Raw genomic sequence first — 6,770 nt, 5'->3', positions numbered from 1 at the left:
AGCCATATGTGGCTATTTAAATTTAAATAAATTGAAAGTGAATAAATTAAAAATCCAGTTCTCCAGTTGCGCTAGTCACATTTCAAGTGCTCAGTACCCACATGTGGCTGGTGTCCACCATACGGGACAGCACAGATAGAGAAGATTTCCAACATTTCAGAAAGTTCTATCGGACCAAGTTGTTCTGGAGAACTTAGAGGCAGAGAAGGTGGACACAGGTATTTGGCACACAAGGCACAGTATATACCAAACCTACAGGCATGACAGAGCATAGTGATGTTGTGCTCTGGAATAAAGAAAGGGGGCACATCACCCCATTTTACACCACTGTTTGTTGAAAAATTTCAGAGCAGGCAGAGCCCTAAGAAACCAGCCAGTCCTATCCAGCTCTCTTAGAAGTGGAGACTGTGCTCAAAGATGGGAAGAGGTTTAGCCAAGTTCACAGAGAAAGTTAAAGGAATGGGGCCAGGACCCAAGGCTCCTGATGCCCAGTGTACCTCTTCCCTCCTTCCAGGACCCCCACCCCCAGCAGCCAGGCTATAGAGTTTGCAGGGCCCCCCAGGCCAGTCCTTGGCACTCACACTGACTGCTCTTATTTACTCCCTAAAGCACTCCCCAGCATCTGACCCCTAGAAATTTTAGACATCCCAAGGAGAATAGCTGCTTATAACCATTTGCTAATTGCACGTATGGATGTCAATTAATTCATTTAGCTAATTAGCCACTCAATGAGCACCACACACCAAAGAACTGTAAAAGACAAGCATATGGTGAGAGAGGAGGGTGGTGGGGTGTTCATGCAGCATGCAGGGATGGGAGGCGAGCGGGGAGGCTGCAGCTCCTCCCCACCCCTAGATGAGTGGAGAGAGGCAGCTTAATGGCTGGGGAACGGAGCTGCGGCTGCTGCAGACTCCATAAAGCATAATTAAGGCTTTCCACTAACAGTGCTGAGAAAACATGCACGCACACATGCACAGACAAGCACAAACGTGGACACATGCATTTCTGTCTACACACACATACATGCTCACAGACATAGCAGTGACATGCCCTTAGGCACACTGCACATGTATATGCACACATGTTGACACATGGGGTCATGTAGTATGAATCCACAGAAATTTTCTTAATCAAGTCCTACCTCCAGTGAAGGCTGGAGGAAGGGGATTGTCTTTTATTGCACCCAACTATGGACCAAGCACTGTGCTCAGCCCTTCCATACACACTCTTTCATTTAATCTTCCCATAACCCCACGAAGAATGAATTATCTTCACTTTACAGTCGAGCAAACTGAGGTTCAGAGAAGCCAAGACGCTTGCCCAAAATTCCCCAGCACCTCTCACACAGCTGTTAGGTGGCAGAAGCAGGGCTGATCCCCCCACCTCCATGACCACATGCGGCAGGGGGCAGGGGAAGGCAACGGGGGGTTTTCATCTGCTTGCAGTGGTGGGCTTTGGGGAAAATAACCTCTTCTGGGGGCCAGCCACTTAAAGAGTGCAAATAGACTGTTCACAGGCTTTGTACAGAGATGAGAGAAAGTGAACCTGAGGAGAAAGAGGACTGATGGGGCAAGAGGGAGATACACACTAGGATTCTATCACAAGCGTCACTCTCACTGGGAAAGGGACCTCCCAGTCAGCCTCGGCTTCAGCCCCTGAGTCTGCTCTGATGCCATCTCTGTGCCAGGCCCAGCACTTGGGCCACAGGGTGAATCAGTTCTGAGCTCATGGCCGGGTAGGCGGACAGAGCGGCACAGGCTGCCACCAGAAGAGCCAGCATCTCGACTGGCTGGCTGCAGGGAGAGCCCCTGCCTTCCCCAAGGCCCAGGCTCCCTCTCTCCTGCACTCAGAGGGGTCGGGCTCAGAGGCCTGAGAGGAGCCCCTGCAACTGCGTGCCGGAGCCTCTCCCCATGTCTCCCAGGCCTTCTCCCTGGGGTCCTGCCCTGGCCCTTCACACCCTTCCTCATCCCCACAATGACCGCAGGGTTTGGCCTATTCCACAGAACAAGAATGGAAGTTTCTCCAGTTTCAGGGGGAAAAAAGAAAATTCTCCAACACCTCTCTTCCAGCCTCTCCTTTTACCTTCCCTCATGTCCATTCACCAAAGTGATAATAGGGGACCGCAGTCAGGTGATTCATTTATTCATCTACTCAATAAACATTCTAGAGCCTTCCTCTGGTCTAGGATAGGATGGTCTCAAACTCTCTTTTAAGAAAAAACAAAAACAAAAAAACCTTGCAGCTCAGCCCCCAGCTCACACCAACATGATGTCCTACTTCTATCAGTTAAAAGTCTTTCTGTTGCAAGTGACAGAAAATCCAACATAAGCAATTTTCAGCAGAGGGAATGTACTGGCTCACATAACTGAGAAGTCAACGGGCACTGTGCAGCCTCAGGCACAGCTTGATCAGGGGCTCAAGCAAAGTCATTAGGACCTGCCTCTGTCTCTTGTTCTCACCTCTCCAGTGTGTTAGCTTCATTCTAAGTCTCTACTGGTGATAAGCTTCCCTCCCTCGCAGATTCAAGACCACCAAGAAAGAGGAGCTTTGCTGAGCCCTCCTACAGAAGCCCCAGGATTCACCCTGATGAGAAGGGCACAGGGCACATATCCACTTCTGAACCAATCACCGTGGCTAGGGGGATGCCATGGCTGGTCCATGATTGGAGTCCCACCCAGACCACTTGGACTGAGAGGGGGGCAGGTGGATCCCCAAATGTAGTCAGAATCAGTGGGAATGGCTGGAGGACTAGAAGACACGCAACCCACCCAGTACAATGCTCTTCTAAGGATTCAACATAGGCAGGGGAGGAAATATCAGCCCCACTTTGCAGCTAAGGAAGCTGAGTCTGAGAAAGAAGATAAGCCTAATAAAAACTCTACAGTAAGGGACTAAATCAGGATTTGACCCAGATCATGGTCACTTTTACCTTGAGCCCTTCCCTATTACAAGCATCTAGCAGCATTCTCTAGGCATCCAATCTAGAGCTAAGCATCTTCCCCAGGCTCTGCTGTCCACCAGTCAGGAGTCTGGGCCAGCAGGGCCTCTGCCTGCAAGGGAAAGGCCTTCAAAGCTGGGGACTCAGTAAGAGCCAGCCTGCTCTATCTACATAGGCACCAGGGCCCTACCCATATCCTTTTGTGCTCCCTCCAGGACCAGCTGGAGGCCTGCAGCTCAACTTCAGCTTCTCTTTGCCTGGGTGTGGTAGGGGACAGGCCAAGAGGCCCCAGGAGCAGCCCTAGCCAAAGGCCAATGGGAGTTGGAGGATAAATGCCAGCTTCCTGGCCCTGTGGGTGGCACGACAAGGTGGGGCCTGTTCTACCTGGTTGCCCACTAGTAGCTGACCTGATAACACACCCTTTACTGGCTGCCTTCCGTACCCCTTCTCACTGCCGCCTCCTTTTCCTGCTTCCTGGGATCACCTCTCAAGCAGGCTTGCATTTGACTCCTTATCTCAGGATCTGCTTATGGGAAAATACAACTCAGGGTACCCCACCACCACCACCACCAATCATTCTATCAACTGCAGGTATGGGAAACCTGAGGCAGTTCAGCTAGGTGATTGTCAATACTTTTCTAGTAGAATGCTTTCTTCAAATGCTTGTCATTTCCTTCTGGCTTTCAATGACCCCTCCTGGAATCCAGACCTTCTCCCTCCCTCCTCCTCCCCCCATCAAGTCCCAGATGTGTCACAACCCCTTTGAGTCTTGCGAATTCTTCAGTCTCTGGCATCTTCTAAGTCAAAAGCATTTTCTTCTCTGCCAGGCAGAAACGCTGGATCTCTTGGTGAGGGAGGGAAGGAGGTCATGGATGTGGCTGCAGTTTGCTTCCTCCCCATGCAGCTAAAACTCAGTCACATTTCCACACCTCAAAAGCAAGCTTCCTGTTGAAAATCCTCATTGTGTCTACATATTCTGTCTGATAATGTAACTTTTGCCTTGTTATGCTAGAAGAACTTTCACCGTCTCTCATGGAAAATTTCACAAAACCCTCTTGCATTAACCCATCATTGGAGAGTGCCACATGTCAGGCCTCCAGACTGATCAAGTCTTGGGTTTCTCCGCCAGCCGCATGAGGGGATGTGAGAGCTTTATCTTTCTATCTCCTTTTATCTGCCTCCCCACCATCTCCTGCTCAAGGATATTCTTCCTATCTTCCTCTGGAGTATTTGGAGATGGGAGTGTCAGTGATCAAATGCTGTGTAACGGATTACACAAAAATTTAGCACCAAAATAATTTACATATAACACAGTAATTTGTTATGCTCACAAATTCTGTGGGTCAAGATTTCAGGGAGCTGGGCAGCTCTCCCTGAGGGTCTCTCATGCTGTTGCAGTCAGATTCCAGCCTGGGCTGCAGTCATCCAGCCAGGCCCACGGATCCACTTCTAAGGTAACCCACTCACATGGTGAGCAGGCGGGTGCTGGCTATTGGCCGAGGGCCTCGGCTCCTTCCCATATGGGCTCCTCCGTGGGGCTGCTCAAGGGTTCTCACAGTCTGGCAGCTGGCTTCCCATAGAGCAAGAGAGCCAAGAACCCAAAACAGAAACTGCAGTGCTTTCTGTGATCCATCTTAGGAGCCACGCTATGACTTTCACCTTATTCTGTTGGTCCTGACTCATGTTGGCGAGAATGGCACAAGACACTGTGGGTCATCAAGGTCATCGAGAAGGCTAGCTACCACAGGAAGTTTAATGGGTGTCCTCTCCACCCCCAGGCAGTCCATACTCCCTGCTTTCTCAGTCCTGGTCCCACCTGAACACCCTATTCCTCTCCACCATGACCTCCCAGTCCCCTGGACATAAGACTGTGGTGTATAGCAGAGTGTGCCAAGAATTCAGGGCTGCAGAGGCTCAGGGCCCAGAGCAGGAAATGTCTCCAAAGCCCTGGTCATCCACCATTGTCAGGAAGCTCATCGACCATTCCCCTTGATGTCCCCCTCTCAAGCTATGCCCCTGTTACCAGCTCATAGGACTCCTGGGGGCAGGGAGAGGAGCCCCATCATCACCTACTGTCCTTTGGGGACCAGGAGCCCCAGGAGGGTCAGAAGGAAGAATCAGCTTTATTGCTGGTGAGACAGGATTGGGAAACATGGTGGGGGGCCTTCTACCTACCCCAAGCTGTTGACAGACACTGTAGGATGGCAGTCTCCTCCACCCCAACACCAACGGCCCCCCAAAAAGAGAATCTGCCCCAGACGCTGCCTGCAATCCACCTGAAGAGACAAGCAAAAGCTACCCAGTCAGAAGTTCCCAGAGCCCATGATCCATAGAACGTATGAGCAAAACACAGCATTGCTTTATGTCACTTAGTTCGGGAATAATTTGATATGCAATATTAAATAACCCAACATCCCTTATCTCCAAATACACCGCATTTTAAAGGGATTATTCTGACCAGGGCTAACCCAAGGATGTGAGGCTTTCTGCAATGTTATCGGTCAGATGGGTGACTCCTCCTCCTCCGCTGTGGCACAGGCAAGGGGAGTGGAGAGAGAGGCCGAGAGTGTTCATTCCAACAGGGCTTCGGGGCAGCCAGAGAGTAAACAGCCCTCCTGCAGCCCCACCCCCACACCTGCACCGTGCCTCCCTCCACCCCTCGGCCCAGCTGCGTGGGCACAACCCCCAATTCCTGCTGCTTTTTCAAACAGTTTAGCTCTTCCCCCTCTCCCCCACCCTGCCAGCATCTGTACATACCCAGGGCCTGGCTAACACAAAACCTTCTAGTCCAGCTCCAGCTTTTGGCAACACAAAGAACCAGAAGAAGCCGGGATGGTAAGCTTGTTCCTGAACTTACTAACCACATGACCACACCTGGAAGAAAAGCATCAACCTATTTTTAAGCAAATAAAAATAGGTGGCCCTTTCTTGGGCAGTCACTGGGATAGGCCACAGAATGGGAGGAATCTTAGCAGGAACCTAGGAGGTGGCTCTGGGCACCCTGGAACTGAAACATATATCAATCTTAGAGCAATAATGATGTCTAGGAAGTAGGATCATGGAAGACTTATGCTTCCTCCATATAGTTTGGATTCCTTTCTCAAAAATCATATATGATCCACAATAAGAAATTTCCATTTAGAGAGATAAAAGAAGTATGAAGTGAGAAGTGGGGTGCCTGGAGCCCTACCTCTGCCCCCTTCGGCCCCCACTGCAGAGCCCTAGAGCACCTGCACTGGATGATTTCTCAACATCTTCCAGCTCAGATCTTTCAGCAAACACTATAGAGTCTGAACCTGCTCAGGGGCCTGGCCCAGCCTCGCCTGCCCTGACCTGGGCTGGGATTGCAGCCAGCTCCTCGGGCGCCCACCAGCACCCCTCGTGTGGAGACCTGGGCCCCCCACTGCTGATCTGCTGCCTACTGACAAATGATCCTGCCTTCCCCATGAGCTGTGACTCCCGGGCCCATCCGTCAGCCGCCATGCCTTGCTGGTGCAATCAGAGTTTAATGACTTCATGACAGGAGTGATTACGATTGTTAATTACCTTTAGCCATCAGCAGCTTCTGCAGGCCCTCAGCCATGTGGCTGCTGCCGTGGCCACCCCTCCTGCACATACCTCTCCTGGCCTCACTGACTACCCTGCTGTGCTCCCAAAGGCCCTGGAATATGCAGATGGGCATTTCAAGGCACCAGCACGTCCCCAAGCCCTGGCACTCTGAAGGCCTGAGACCTTTCCCCCTGGTTTAATTTATAGAACACCCATGCTGTCAGAATCCTGAAGGAAAACACTAACCCTGTCACTATCTGCTCATAGTCAATGGCTCCCTACT

The sequence above is a fragment of the Manis pentadactyla genome, chromosome 4, assembly GCF_030020395.1.
Source record: "Manis pentadactyla isolate mManPen7 chromosome 4, mManPen7.hap1, whole genome shotgun sequence".
Taxonomy (NCBI): domain Eukaryota; kingdom Metazoa; phylum Chordata; class Mammalia; order Pholidota; family Manidae; genus Manis; species Manis pentadactyla.
This window is presented reverse-complemented; position numbering follows the sequence as displayed.